Source organism: Myotis nattereri, assembly GCF_964212035.1.
Source record: "Myotis nattereri genome assembly, chromosome: 2".
NCBI lineage: Eukaryota > Metazoa > Chordata > Mammalia > Chiroptera > Vespertilionidae > Myotis > Myotis nattereri.
In genome coordinates this window covers 123430421-123444682 of record NC_138076.1, presented here as the reverse complement: position 1 = coordinate 123444682, position 14262 = coordinate 123430421, and the positions used below count along the sequence as shown (strand labels likewise).

The window sequence follows — 14262 nt, the reverse complement described above, 5'->3', positions numbered from 1 at the left end:
TACAGTAATCAAAACAGCATGCTATGGCATAAAAGGACACATAGATCAATGCAACATAATAGAGAGCCCAGAAATAAACCCACACCTCAGTTAATCTAACACAGTGGACTCAAGAATATTCAATGCGGTGAAGACAGCCTCTTCGATAAACGGTGTTGGGAAAACTGGACAGATGCATGCAAAAGAATGAAGCTGGATTGCTTTCTTATAACATATCCAACAATAAACTAAAGTGGATTAAAGACTTAAATGTAAGACCTGAAACCATAAACCATCTAGAAGAAAACATAGGCAGTAAACACTTTGACATTGCTCTTAATGATTTTGTGTGTGTGTGTGGCAGGGGGGCGGGGAGGGGGGTGGTTATCTCGTCCGGGAAGGGAAACAAGAAAAAAAAGGAAATGGGACTGTCAAACAAAAAGTTTTTGGACAGCAAAGGAAACAACCAACAAAAAGAAAAGGCCACCCACTGAACAGGAGAACATATTTGCCAATGATACATCAACACCAAAAAACCCCAAACAACCCAATTTAAAAATGTGCAATGGACCTCATTAGACACTTATCTAAGGAGGGCATACATATGGCTATTAGACATATGAAAAGATGCTCAATAAACATCATGAATCGTCTGGGAAAGCAAAGTAAATTAAATTAAAACCACAATGAGATATCTCCTCACCCCTGTCAGAATGGCTATCATCATTAAATCAACAAACAAATGTTGGCAATGATGTAGAAAAGGGAATCCTTGTGCTTTATTGGTAAGATTGTAAATTGGTGCAGCCACTGTAGAAAACAGTACTGAGGGTCCTCAAAAAAATTTAAAATAGAACTACTTTATGACCAAAAAATCCACTTCTGGATATTTATCTAAAGGAATCCAAGACACTAATTTGAAAAGATATATGCAGCCCTATGTTCATTGCACCATTATTACAAGAAACAAGATATGGAAGCAGCCTAAGTGTCCATCCATAGATTGATAAAGAATGAATAAGGAAGATGTGGTACATATATAATGGAATATGACTCAATCATAAAAAGGAATGAAATCTTGCCACTTGCAACAACACGGATAGGCCGAGAGGGTATTATTCTAAGTGAAATAAGACAAACAACACAGGATTTCATTCATATGGGGAATTTACAAAACGAACAAACAAGCAAAACCAAAACAAAATCACATAGAGAACAAATCGTTGGTTGCCAGATGGAAGGGGGTTCAGGAAAAAGGTGAAGAAATTAAGTACAAATTGCCAGTTATAGCCCTATGTGGTCTGGCTCAGTGGATACAGCATCCCCCTTTGGACTCAGCGTTCCAGGTTCGATTCCCAGTCAGGGCACATGCTTGGGTTGCAGGTGATCCCCAGTGCAGGAGACAGCCAATCAATGATGCTCATCATTGATGTTTTTGTCTCTCTCTCCCTCCCCTTCCTCTCTGAAATCTATAAAAATATATATTTAAAAAATTGCCAGTTATAAAAACAGTCAAGAAGAAGTAAAGTAGAGCATACAGGAAAGTCAATAAGATTTTAATAGGTAAGTATGGTGTCAGAAGGGTACTAGATTTAATTGTGTGATCACTAGGTAAGTCACATAAATGTCCAATCAGTATTGTTGTACTCCTGAAACTAATATCATATTGCATGACAATTGAAATTGGAAAAAAATGACGTCCAGGTTACTGTACAACCCAGTTGAGGCGAGTACTGTCCATTCAGAGGTAAAAATAACACGTTCACATATTAAGGCCTGGCAAGAGCGAGGATCAGAATACTGGTTTCTCAATTTTCTGCTAGCCTTTTTGCCTGCAGTGTTTGGTAAATATGAGCCCATTTCTTCCAGCCAATCATCTGTGGAGATTAGAACATCTGCGCCAATAGGCGGAGGATCAAACATCCTGCACAGGGCAGGACTGCAAGGGAGGTCGCAGGTTAGCATGAACCCCAAAGGCTGTGTGTGGTCAGAAAGGCTGGCCCAGGGTCCACCACCTGCAGCCTTCCTACCTCCAGGAAACAGGCATTGCAGGGGCCAGCCGCGCAAGCGCAGTGGTGCAAAAAGAGACCACGCCCAAGTCCCCAAGGGAGCACGCGCAGTGGCGCGGGGCGTGGCAACGCTGCACGCTCCTCTTAAGCTCCACGACCTCATCTCTCATACCTCAGCCGCCTGGCCTGAAGCGAAGCTGTCTTGCCCGAGAAGAGAGTGGTCATGGTGTCGCGTGGTAACAAAGCTTAGGACGAGGAGAACCTACATGAGAAAGGACGTCCTCCGGTGTAAGTGCTAACCAGTGGCTGTTTGCGGAGGGGCGGGGGGCGTCGGGAGCGGGGAAAACCTTTCCGGCACGGAGGGGCGGAGCTAACGTGTGATTGATAGGCGAGAAACCCGTGCAAGGGCGAATGGGAGGTGAGTGAGGGCGGGATCTGCAGTTGAACTGGAGTGGTGCTTTGGAGTAATAATAACTAACACGCACCAGGGACTTCAGTAACCCATCTGTGCTAACCGCTTTTTATAAGTTACTTATTTAGTGGTCACTGCAACCTTATGGATATGCAGTTTTATCTGTCTCTCCTTTACACGCGGGGAAACTGAGGGTTAGGGCTATTAACTTAGGCAAGAATACAGCTGGGGTCCCAAATTTAGAAGCCTGACCTCAGAGCCCATACTGTTAATGGCTCTGCCCTTCAGAAAAGCAAGGTGGAGTGGGGTCCAGTCAAGAGGGTTCGGTTGAATGGAATTGACCAGATTGTTGGAGGATGTGCAATGAAAAGTGGATAAAACACCAAGTAGCAGGTTTTTTCTACAGGATGTGAGAGCTCTGAGGCTGGAGGTGGGAGGCCGGGCCATGTCCCCTGCTGTGGGAGCATTGCAGCCCCGCTGGTGCTGTGCCTGGATTAACTGTAGGTGCAGAAAACGTGTTCTTTTGGGGCTGTGTTGTCTCCCAGGTGTGTGAAGTTAAAGCATTTTAGGGGCTTAAAATGGGGATTGTGCTTTTAAATTGTTTCTGTCTTCTCTGGCTGCCATAACAAAATGCCATACATTGGGTGGCTGAAACAACAGAGTATTTGTTTGTTTGTTTTTGTTCTGTTTAATTCTCACCCGAGGATATTTTCCCCATTGATTTCTAGAGAGAGTGGAAAGGAAGTAGGAGAGGGGGAGAGAGAGAAACAGCATGGGAGAGAAACAGATTGGTTGCTCCCGCCCCTACCAGGGCTGGGGAACTTGCCACTGAGGTACCCTTGACCAGGACCCTTGGGGCTGCAAGCTGATGCTCTAACCACTTAGCAGACTGGCCAGGGCCACAGTTCTTTGTTTTGTTTTGTTTTTTTCCCCTCACAGTTCTAGAAGCTGGGAAGCCGAAGATTAAGGTCCAGCCTATTCTGTTCCCTGTCCAGGACCCTTTTCCTGTCTTGCAGAAGGTCGGTTCCTTTCTTACTAGTACTTGTCCTCACATGGCTGGTAAGGAGAGAGCTCTCTCTTACTCCAAGAAGGCCACCAATTTTAATAAGGATTAGGGCCCACTGTTATACCTTAATTTAATCTTAATCACCCTTTTCATTTTATGTTAATTGCCTCCTAAAAGCCCTCCTCCAAATAAAATAGAGTCTCATGTTGGGGGTTAGGGCTTTAACACATGAGTTTGAGGGAGGGTGGGACACAGTTCAGTCTGTAGCGATAGTTTATCCCCAAGTAAAGAACAAGTGATAATTGAAGACTGAAGAAAATGAACACTTTCAAAACTTACACTTCCACATAACCTCTTATTACCTCATTTAATGAGCATGAGGTTTGTGCCTTAGCACTGGTGGGGAATTGTAGGGAGAACTTGTGTGGAAGGTCATGGTTGTCCTTCAGGCAGCCAATCTGAAGAGGTCAGAAAAAGCTACACCAAGCATTCTTAAAGCACACATAGTGTATCTACTATTTGTGGATTTATCTAAAACCTTCTTTAACTTCTGACTTAGCTTGTGCTGTTTCTGGAATAATGAGATCCATAATTACCATCCACGGGGAGTGAAATAATAATTACTTTTTTTTTTCTTTTAATCCTCACCCGAGGATATTTTTCCATTGATTTTTAGAGAAAGTGGAAGAGAGAGGGAAAGATAGGGAAATATCGATGTCAGAGAAACATATCAATGGGTTGCCTCCTGCACATGCCCCAACCAGGGCCTGGGCCGGGGAAGAGCCTGCAACTGAGGTATGTGCCCTTGACTGGAATCAAACCTGGGACCCTTTGGTCCACATGCCGGCGCTCTATCCACTGAGCCAAACCAGCTAGGTCAGTCATTACTTTTTTTCTGTATTGTTTCCTGTTGTTATTCCTAAAGTTTGGTAAACAAGTCTATTTTCACCTTACCCTGGTGAGAGAAGAATGAGGAAATACAAAGCTTAGGAGCTTGAAGGTCTGGCAGATGTGCGTTCAAATCTTGGATTCAGGCAATTGCTATGTGACTATCGACATGTCACTTAACTTTTTGTTTTGAAAACAAATTTTTTATTGATTTCAGAGAGGAAGGGAAAGGGAGAGAAAATCACTGATCGCTGCCTTCTGCACACCTCCTACTGTGGATGGAACCTGCAACCCAGACATGTGCCCTGACCGTGATTTGAATCGTGACTCCTAGTGTCATAGATCAATACCCAACCACTGAGCCACACCAAGTGGGCAAGTGACTTAATCTTCCTGTCAGTTTCTTCATCTGTAAAATAGAGCTAGTAATAATACTGACCACATGGTTGTTGTGAGGTTATATGAAGACAGTTTGAAACGACTAAAGAACTGGCCTTGCACTAGATATTTAAGTTATGGGACATCCTCCACTGACACCTCTGAAGAGGTTTTTATAACAGAAACCTCCACCTACAGCCCCCATGTCAAGCTTGCTGTATATTCATCAAATTTTTATTGAATCCCTGCTACTTGTCACAGCACCTGGCATGGTGAGTGCTAGGGGCAGGCAAGAACAAGACAGACAGAGTTCTTTCTTTTATGCATCTTATACTGTAGTGGGGAGGACTAAATGAATTGAGTTGAGTGCTAAGAACTATGAAGAAATTAAATGCAGGGTAATGACATCAAAGAGTGACTTTCCATAGAGCGGCCTGCGTGTGTGCATGCACACGTATTTGGAGGGAGGGTGTTTGAGCACTGTATGGGGGCCAACTAAAGGGAGGGACTTCCTGAGGAGCTGAGCTGTCGTTGAGGACTCCTCATCCCCTGGGGAGGGACAGAAAGTGCAGAGCTGATAAGATCAGGCTGGATGCCTTAGATATCTGTAGGCTGACCATTGATCTGTTTTAAAAGGGCAGGAGCCAGACAGAAGGCTCTGATTCTTTTTTTTCTTTTTTTTTTAAATTAAATCTTTATTGTTCAGATTATTACATTTGTTCCTCTTTTTTCCCCCCCATAACTCCCCTCCTCCCAGTTCCCACCCCACCCTCCGCCCTCACTCCCCACCCACTGTCCTCATCCATAGGTTCACGATTTTTGTCCAGTCTCTTCCCGCATCTCCCACACCCCTTTCCCCCCCAAGAATAGTCAGTCCATTCCCTTTCTATGTCCCTGATTCTATTATAATCACCAGTTCAATCTGTTCATCAAATTATTTATTCACTTGATTCTTAGATTCACTTGTTGATAGATGCATATTTGTTGTTCATAATTTGTATCTTTACCTTTTTCTTCCTCTTCCTCTTCTTAAAGGATACCTTTCAGCATTTCATATAATCCTGGTTTGGTGGTGATGAACTCCTTTAGCTTTTCCTTATCTGTGAAGCTCTTTATCTGACCTTCAATTCTGAATGATAGCTTTGCTGGATAAAGTAATCTTGGTTGTAGGTTCTTGGCATTCATCACTTTGAATATTTCTTGCCACTCCCTTCTGGCCTGCAAAGTTTCTGTTGAGAAATCAGCTGACAGTCGTATGGGTATTCCCTTGTAGGTAACTGAGTTTCTTTCTCTTGCTGTTTTTAAGATTCTCTCTTTATCTTTTGCTCTTGGCATTTTAATTATGATGTGTCTTGGTGTGGTCCTCTTTGGATTCCTTTTGTTTGGGGTTCTCCATGCTTCTTGGACATGTAAGTCCATTTCTTTCACCAGGTGGAGGAAGTTTTCTGTCATTATTTCTTCAAATAGGTTTTCAATATCTTGCTCTCTCTCATCTTCTGGCACCCCTATAATTCTGATGTTGGTACGCTTGAAGCTGTCCCAGAGGCTCCTTACACTATCCTCGCATTTTTGGATTCTTTTTCATTCCGCCCCTCCGGTTGGGTGTTTTTTGCTTCCTCGCATTTCAAATCATTGACTGGATTCTTGCGCTCCTCTTGTCTGCTGTCGGGAGTCTGTATAATATTTGTTATTTCAGTCCGTGTATGCTTAATTTCTAGTTGGTTCCCCAATATAACATCGAGGGTCTCATTAGTTTTCTTGTAGATCTCATTAAGTTTATCGGCGGCTTCTAAACAGTTCTTGAGGGGCCTTAAAAGTGTGGTTCTGAACTCTATATCTTCCATTGACAATTTTGTCCTGTTTCTTTGTCTCCGCATTTTGTTATGCTTCCTTGGTGCACCCCCTAGTGGTCTTTGTGCGCAGTCTTATAGTTAAACCTTGATTGTTGTAGCTAATACCAGGGGGGGTTTGACCTCCAGGCCAAGTGGCTATGAGAATCAGCTGTGTCTGCAGTGAGAGAACTTCTGTCCTCTAGGGAGGTGCTAATCTAGCCTTTGCCTGAGGCTATCCGGCAAATGCCTCTGTGCAGGGCTTGGGCGGGGAGGGTCGCACAGGATCAATAGGGTGGGCCAGAGAGAGCAGTTATGGCGGCTCTCAGTCCTGTCCCCAGGGGCTCTGCGTCTCTGAGTCCCAGCACCCGCTGCAAACCTCGGAGAGAAAGCTGCACTCGCTCTGACCGAAGCCAGACAGTCCCGCTTCTCCCGTTTGAGTCAGGGTCCCTAAAGACTCGCCTGTATCTGGAGCTCAGAGTCTGCGACTCCCTCCCGATTGAAAACGCCAACCGCGCCCTCCGCCGCCAGCCGGCTCCTCGCACTCCGCACCTCAGAATTTGACTTCAGCACTGCGCCTCCTCTGAGTGTCCGTATGCGTTTCTCTTTCCTCCTAGTTGTAGGACTTCCACTCAGCCAGGGTTCCAGTGGTTCTGGGTGATGTCCATTCCGTTTTTTAGTTTCACTTTTGAAGTAGTTGTTCAAGGCAGCAAACTCCGGTGTTAACCTATGCCGCCATCTTGGTTCCCTCTGATTCTTGAGGCCAAAACATTTTTTGGAGGCAGCTCTGGTTTGTACAGAAATGGAAGGTAGAATGAACTAAGCAGCAAACTAATGGTGTCTGTAAAATAAAGTTATGTACATTAACCTGTGCCATGTCAGAAAAACTGTAATTGTACTTGTAATTCTCTGCCTGTGTGTCATGATTCTATTTCCAGGTCTCCCATCAGGATAAAGCAGCATTCGTCATGCAATTACCGCCCTGTGCAGAAGTGAGGGAAGACTGCTGCAGAAGTGAATACAGGCAACATCTTTGATCCCAGGGCACAGGTCTTTGAGAGGAAATCTCCAAGCCTCTCGAAGAGGCATTAGAAGGCTATCCAGGCAGCAAAAGTACCTCAGGTGAAATGCAGGGAGTTTCTGTATAAGGGCTTTCGTATTCTGCATTCTTCTAGAGCCCTTTGTGATAAATGTCGCTGGGTGGATTGCATGATTTGGTGTGGCTTCATGGGGATATGCACATGATGGAGAACATGATCTCTGCTTGCCAAATAATGTAGAGCCTAAGGAGAAAATCCGTAATCAGTATTGAGACTGCTCTTAAGAACTATTCTAGATTTCAAGCCCGTTCTTCCTGGTTCATCAGCGAACTACCAGATATTTTTCTCCCCTTAGGATCACGGCTGATAAAAACCAGGAGATCGGTGGCATCCATTTCCCTTTTCCCTTCACACCCTATTCCATCCAGATAGACTTCATGACAGTGCTGTACCAGGTGTTGGAGGATGGCAAGATTGGGATATTTGAGAGTCCAGCTGGCACTGTAAGTATGAACAGTTGCCCCAAGAGGGCTCTTGGGAGACCCTGATTACGACTAGTCAGAGGTTTATTTGCCTCTGCAGAGATTTTCATGGTTTGGAGTTGGGCAAAGTAGTTTTCTCAGTTTACCTTTCTGAGTAATGCTCACTTCCCTCTATTAAATTGTTAAACACAACCCCGGGTTCTAAGGGAAGTTAGGCTACAGGCTAAGGAGAATTTGAATGGCAGTGGTTCTCCTTCAGGGAGCAACATAGAAATTTATTGCCCTGCCAGGTTGGGCTCAGTTGGTTGAGCATTGTCCCATGTACCAGGAAGTTACTGGTTTGATTCCCGGTCAGGGCACATGCCTCGTTTGTGGGTTGAACCCCAGTAGGGGCATGCAGAAAATAGCTGATCAATGTTTCTTTCTCATTAATGTTTCTCTCTCTCCCTCTCCATTCCTCTCTCTGAAATAAATGAAAACATTTTTTTAAAAAAAGTCAAATTTATCAAATTTGGCGTGATGGGCTGGTGCTTTTAATTCTTTTGTCTGTTTCTTAAGAAATGTACTTTTCTCATAGCACATTTTGAAATTATAACCTATGTGCTCTTGTTTCCTGATTTGTGGATTTTAGTGATTGGTACCTTCCTCTTGTGATGGATAAGATATAGCTTTCTTACCATCCCTTTTCCCTGTCACTCCTGATGTCATTAGCTGTTTTTAGTCTCTGCTAAGTCATTATACTATGATTGTTTTTTCATGGAATAATGTTATTTTTCTAGAGATAGTAATTGCCTTTTAAAAGCTTGTTTAGTTTTTAATATGCTTATGCTAATTCCACACACATCATCCAGTAGTCTGTCAATATGATGCAGATGTTCACCTTGTCCAAAACTACAGTTGGCCCTTGTCTGTGGGTCCTGCACCCATGGGTTCAATCAACTCCAGATCAAAAATATTGGGGGGAAAAAGCTACCTTGTTGCTGACATGTACTATGTATTTAGACCTATGACAGTTGCTGAACATGTAGAGACTTTTTTCTTATTATTATTCCCTAAACAATATAGTATAGCAATTATTTATATAACATTCACATTATATTATCATAAGTAATCTACACATGATTTAAAGTATATGGGAGGATGTGCATAGGTTATGTGCAAATACTAAGTCATCTATCTACACTAATAAAGGGAAAGATGCTAATTGACCGTACCTTTGCTACACCCACCAGCCAAACAGAGTTACTATGCAAATTAACCCAACAAAGATGGCAGTTAAATTTGCATACCCAGGTGTGGCGGGCAGCATCAGACGCTGCCAGTCGGTCTTGGCTCCAGAACGGGACCCAGGGAGACAGGCCGGGCAGCGAAAGACACCGCCTGTGGGGTCCATGCCCCAGAACGGGGACCCGGGAAGGCAGGGCGGTCAGCGCCAGAAGCCACCCGCGGGGTTCGGGGCCCAGATTGAGGACGGGGGAGATGGACGGGCAGCTCCAGATGCCGCCCGTGGAGTCTGGGCCCCTGATTGAGGATGCGGGAAAGGCAGGGCGGGCAGTGCCAGACACAACCCCTGTGGTCCGGGCCCCAGATCAGGACCTGGGGAGGTGGGTGGGAAGCTCCAGAAGCCACCCACGTGGTGCGGGTTCCAGACCGGGGAAAGGGTAGCTTGGGTGGGCAGCACCCGACACCACCCGGGAGTCAGGCCGGGTAGCGCCAGACACCACCTGCGGGGTCCGGGTCCCAGATCGGGGATGGGCGAGATGCTGCCCACAGGGTCCAGTAGAGCGAGTAAACTGGTGTCTTGGGTGGCGTGGTTCCCTCTGTCATCCAGCTTCCTCATCACAGCTGTGGAAACTGACAGCAGGGAGGAGGAAGTCCCACCCCCACAGAATTAGCCAGAATCAGCCGTTGGTCACACAGCTGTCAGCGGCCTGACAGCCAAGACTCTCATTCCCCTGTGTCTCAGACCATGACAGTAGAGAGGTGGGACTATGTCCAAAGAAGAACTGTTGATACAAGGTAGTTCTGCAGCCGAACGATGCCTGCGTTATCGATAGAAAATGTCTGAAGAGCAACCTGCGTCTGATCTTGAAAGAAGGCTGCGCCTGCTACAGAATATATCTGAAGACCAGCTACTGGAAAAACATCACTGTGAAGCTGAAAAACACCGATGTCATCGACAGAAAATGTCTAAAGACCACGTGCCTTTCAGGTTGAAAGAAGGCGGTGGTGATGACAGTCTAGAGAACAGTCATCAACAAGTACTACCAATACTGGTAGGAACTGCCTTCTCAGCAAAAATGTTGTACATGGGGATGCAATTCTCGAACACAGGTGTGGTGGAATGACTGTTCAATGTGAATTTTGCCGATCCCTAAATTTCTCTGTTGAAAAACCATCTGATGGGAAATTTACTTGATGTTGTAGCAAAGGGAAAGTCTGTCCAAATGATACACATTTTCCAGATTACCTGCCATATTTAAAAAGATTAATGACAAATGAGGATTCTGACCGTAAAAATTTCATGAAAAATATTCGATCCATAAATAGTTCTTTTGCATTTGCTTCCATGGGTGCAAATATTGCATCGCTATCAGAGTATGGGCCGTACTATTTTAGAATACCTGGAAAAGTTTATCACCATACTGGAACTTTACATCCTTTGGATGGTGTTTCTCGGAAGTTTGCTCAACTCTATATTTTGGATACAGCCGAAGCTACAAGTAAAAGATTAGCAATGCCAGGAAATCAGGGCTGCTTAGAAATTCTCATGATCAACATCAACAACCTCATGCATGAAATAAATGAATTAACAAAATCGTACAAGATGCTACATGAGGTAGAATAGGAAGCCCAGTCTGAAGTAGCAGCAAAAGGTATTGCTCCCACAGCAGTAACAATGGCAATTAAATACGATCATAACTGTGACCCAGGTAGATATAATTCTCCCCGTGTAACCGAGGTTGCTGTCATATTCAGAAACAAAGATGGAGAACCTCCTTTTGAAAGGGACTTGCTCATTCATTGTAAACCAGATCCCAATAATCCAAGTGCCACTAAAATGAAACAAATCAGTATCCTGTTTCCTACATTAGATGCAATGACATATTCTATTCTTTTTCCTCATGGTGAAAAAGGCTGGGGAACAGATATTGCATTAAGACTTAGAGACAACAGTGTAATCGACAATAATACTAGGCGAAATGTAAGGACCTGGGTCAAACAAATGCAGTATTATGATTTCATCTCTCTGTGAGGGACACGTTCAATTCTATTTTAAATGCAGGAAAATTAACAGTTTATTGTGGATTCGTATTCAAAAATGGAGGCCAATCGGATAAATTTCATCAAAGCAAACCAATCTAAGTTGAGAGTTGAAAAATATAGTGGTTTGATGGATTATTCAAATCTAGATCTGAAAGTGACAATGTGCCGATTGGTAAAATGATAATACTTCCATCATCTCTTCAGTGTAGTCCCAGAAATATGCAGCAGCGATATCAGGATGCTATGGCAATTGTAACGAAGTATGGCAGGCCCAATTTATTTATAACCATGACATGCAACCCCAAATGGGCAGATATCACAAACAATTTACAACGCTGGCAAAAAGTTGAAAACGGACCTGACCTGGTAGCCAGAGTTTTTAATATTAAGCGGAGCGCTCTTTTAAATGATATATGTAAATTCCATTTATTTGGCAAAGTAATAGCTAAGATTCATGTCATTGAATTTCAGAAATGTGGACTGCCTCACGCTCACATATTATTGATATTAGATAGTGAGTCCAAATTACATTCAGAAGATGACATTGACCGTATAGTTAAGGCAGAAATTCCAGATGAGGACCAGTGTCCTCGACTTTTTCAAATTGTAAAATCAAATATGGTACATGGACCATGTGGAATACAAAATCCAAATAGTTCATGTATGGAAAATGGAAAATGTTCAAAGGGATATCCAAAAGAATTTCAAAATGCGACCATTGGAAATATTCATGGATATCCCAAATACAAACAAAGATCTGGTAGTACCATTTCTATTGGAAATAAAATTGTCGATAATACTTGGATTGTCCCTTATAACCTGTATTTGTGTCTCTAATATAACTGTCATATAAATGTTGAAGTGTGTGCATCAATGAGAAGTCTCAAATATCTATTTAAATACATCTATAAAGGGCATGCTTGTGCAAATATTCAAATTTCTGAAAAAAAAAATATTATCAATCATGACGAAGTACAGGATTTCATTGATTCCAGGTATGTGAGCACTCCTGAGGCTGTTTGTAGACTTTTTGGAATGCAAATGCATGTCCAATCTCATGCAGTCACAAGATTAGCTATTCATTTGCCAAATGATCAGCATTTGTATTTTCATGCCGATGATTTTGCTGAAGTTTTGGATAGGGCTAAAAGGCATAAGTCGACTTTGATGGCTTGGTTCTTATTGAATAGAGAAGACTCTGAAGCACATAATTATTATTTTGGGAGGTTCCACAGCATTATGTGTTTAATAATTCTTTGTGGACAAAACACCGAAAGGGTGGGAATAAAGTATCAGGTAGACTGTTCTCTGTGAGCTTTAGAGAACCAGAACGATATTACCTTAGACTTTTGCTTCTGCATGTAAAAGTTGCGATAAGTTTTGAGGATCTGCGAACTGTAGGAGGTTTAACTTATGATACATTTCATGAAGCTGCTAAACACCAAGGATTATTACTTGACAACAGTATCTGGAAAGATACGACTGACGATGCAATCTTCCTTAATATGCCTAAACAACTACGGCAACTTTTTGCATGCATATGTGTGTTTGGATGTCCTTCAGCTCAGACAAATTATAAGTTGAGACTAAATCTCATTTTATTGAAGATTTCTGTTGGAAATTACACTGAAGAGAAGGTGCCTGTGTGAACTGTGAAATTCATGCCCTTAACGAAATTCAGGAGGTATTCACATTGCATGGAATGAAATGTTCACATTTCAAACTTCAGGACTGTCCTTTATTAATGAATGCAAATACATGTGATGAATTGTATGAGCAACAACAGGCAGAGGTTTTGATAAATTTTCTGAATGATGAACAGTTGGCAGCCTTTCAGACTATAACTTCAGCCATCAAAGAGCAAACTGTACACCCCAAGTGCTTTTTCTTGGATGGTCCAGGTGGTAGTAGAAAAACATATCTGTAAAAGGTTTTAACACATTATATTAGAGGTTGTGGTGGTACTGTTTTGCCCACAGCATCTACAGGAATTGCTGCAAATTTACTTCTTGGTGGAAGAACCTTTCATTCCACATATAAATTACCCATTCCATTAAATGAAACTTCAATTTCTAGACTTGATATAAAGAATGAAGCTGCTAAAACCATTAAAAAGGCCCAACTTCTTCTTATTGATGAATGCACGATGGCATCTAGTCATGCTATAATCGCCATAGACAGATTACTAAGAGAAATTATGAATTTGAATGTTGCATTTCGTTGGGAAATTCTCCTTCTCAAAGGGGATTTTCAACAATGCCTCAGTACTGTACCACATGCTATGCGATCGGCCATAGTACACTCAAGTTCAAAGTACTGTGATGATTAGGGATGTTTTAGAAAGTTGTCTCTTAAAACAAATATGAGATCAGAGGATTCTGCTTATAGTGAATGGTTAGTCAAAGTTGGAGAAGGAAAACTTGATAGCAGTTTTCATTTAGGAATGGATATTATTGAAATCCCCCATGAAATGATTTGTAACGGATCTATTATTGAAGCCACCTTTGGAAATAGTATATCTATAGATAATATTAAAAATATATCTAAACATGCAATTTTTTGTTCAAAAAATGAGCATGTTCAAAAATTAAATGAAGAAATTTTGGATATACTTGATGGAGAATTTCACACATATTTGAGTGATGATTCCGTTGACTCAACAGATGATACTGAAAAGGAAAACATTCGCATTGAATTTCTTAATAGTATTACTCCTTCAGGAATGCCGTGTCTTAAATTAAAATATAAAGTGCGTGCAATCATCATGCTATTGAGAAATCGTAATAGTAAATGGGGTCTTTGTAATGGTACCAGATTTATTATCAAAAGATTACGACCTAACATTATTGAAGCTGAAGTATTAACAGGATCTGCAGAGGGAGAGGTTGTTCTGATTCCAAGAATTGATTTGTCCCCATCTGACACTGGCCTACCATTTAAATTAATTCAACGACAGTTTCCCATGATGCCAG

General features: G+C 42.4%; 1 long non-coding RNA gene across 2 annotated transcripts; it reads left to right on the top strand.

Annotated features, from left to right (window-relative positions):
- The first annotated feature begins 2091 nt into the window (after positions 1 to 2091).
- LOC308512904 lies at positions 2092 to 8530 on the top strand. 2 transcript variants are annotated; one of them, XR_013995497.1, is made up of 5 exons: positions 2200 to 2276; positions 3340 to 3419; positions 4512 to 4669; positions 7440 to 7623; positions 7897 to 8530. It is a non-coding gene; the product is annotated as an uncharacterized lncRNA (long non-coding RNA). The 2 variants fall into 2 exon arrangements; XR_013995496.1 differs by lacking the exon at positions 4512 to 4669 and having other exon boundaries at positions 2092 to 2276.
- The last annotated feature ends 5732 nt before the right edge of the window (positions 8531 to 14262 follow it).